The sequence below is a fragment of the Benincasa hispida genome, chromosome 12, assembly GCF_009727055.1.
Source record: "Benincasa hispida cultivar B227 chromosome 12, ASM972705v1, whole genome shotgun sequence".
Taxonomy (NCBI): domain Eukaryota; kingdom Viridiplantae; phylum Streptophyta; class Magnoliopsida; order Cucurbitales; family Cucurbitaceae; genus Benincasa; species Benincasa hispida.
In genome coordinates, this window is record NC_052360.1 from 62,783,015 (window position 1) to 62,784,599 (window position 1,585).

Below are 1,585 nucleotides of genomic sequence, written 5' to 3' on the forward strand. Positions count from 1 at the left end.
GTCGTCCGTGTTTTTTTTTTTTTTTTTTATATATATATATATATTTTGACTGTTCTAACTTCTATGTTGTTTTTCTTTTGGAAAAAACAAAAAACAGATTTGTGCTATTTCGAAAGGCGAGATCTATCCGTTCAACTTTCAAGACTTTAAAGTTCAAGCCGGTGCCGGTAAAAATTTATTTTCGTTCTCTTGTTTGGCCGTTTGATATTTTTGAAAATTATGCTTGAAATTAGTAAATAATATGTTTGAGAAATATGTTTGTGTATGTTTGATATTTGAATGTTTTGAATTTTAGGCTTGAATATGTTTGAAAAATATGTTCGTGTATATTTGATATTTGAATGTTTTGAATTTTAGGCTTAATATGTTTGGTAAATATGTTTGTGTATGTTTGAAATTTGAATGCTTTCAATTTTGGGGTTGAACCGTCGAATGCTTTGAATATGTTTGAATGCTTTGAAAATGAAGTCCAAGTCTAAAGAGGGGTTTTTAAATTAAATGTTTGAATTCTTTGAATAGGTTGAAAACAATGTCTTGATCACCTTCTACAAATAAAGATTCTTCAAATCCAATTCCAAGTCCAATACCAGATTCAACCCCAAATTTAACTCCATGCTCATCGAATGATGATAATTTGAATGTTGATAATTGTGTTATTCTTGATGAGGATATTGAGAAGGGAAAGAGGAGATTGACATCGGTTGTTTGGAACCATTTTAAGAAACAAAAAATAGATGGAGTAGACAAGGCGATTTGTAATTACTGCAAACAAAAATTAGGGGGTGAAAGTAAAAATGGAACCAAACATTTACATGATCACATTAAGATATGTCCATATAAAGGACAAAAGGACATACGACAATCCCTATTAAATCCTAATAAAGAGAAGAACAATACATTGAGTTTATATAACTTCGATCAGGAAACTGCAAAAAAAGCATTAGCTAGGATGATAATAAGACATGAATATCCTCTCAATGGTTGAGCATTAAGGTTTTAGGGAATTTTGTAATGTCATCCAACCATTATTTAAGATGGTGTCAAGAAAAGCAATAAAGAAGAAGATTTTGAAAATTTATGAGACTGAAAAGTTGAAAAATTATGGATTCAAATATCCTACTGCTATTTTTTCCCCCAAAAATTTGTAAATTGAAATTGGCTATTCCTGAGTGGACTAATTCTGGCATTCAAGAGATAAGAGACATGGCTTCAAATATGATGTCAATTGGCTATTTATTGAATTTTAAGTTGTAAAATTATTTAATGAATTTGTTAGCTTTTAAATTGTCAATTGATTGTCAATTAAAATAGTCTATTGTTTTTTGTTCATTTGTTGTGCATTAGTCAAATTTCAAATAAAATCACTTGAATTAAAAAACGAGAAATTCGATAAACTTTTTCAATAGATTTTTCATGGACTAATCAAATTTTAACTAAAAAAAGAGGAGAATCCCCACGTAGAATCCTCACAGGGAATCCCTACATAGAATCCCTGCGGGGAAACAGGGAATGAGGCCCCGCGGGGACCCCATTTCCCCGACGGGGAATCCCCGCCCCCGTTACCATTTGGGTGGGGATGGGGGAC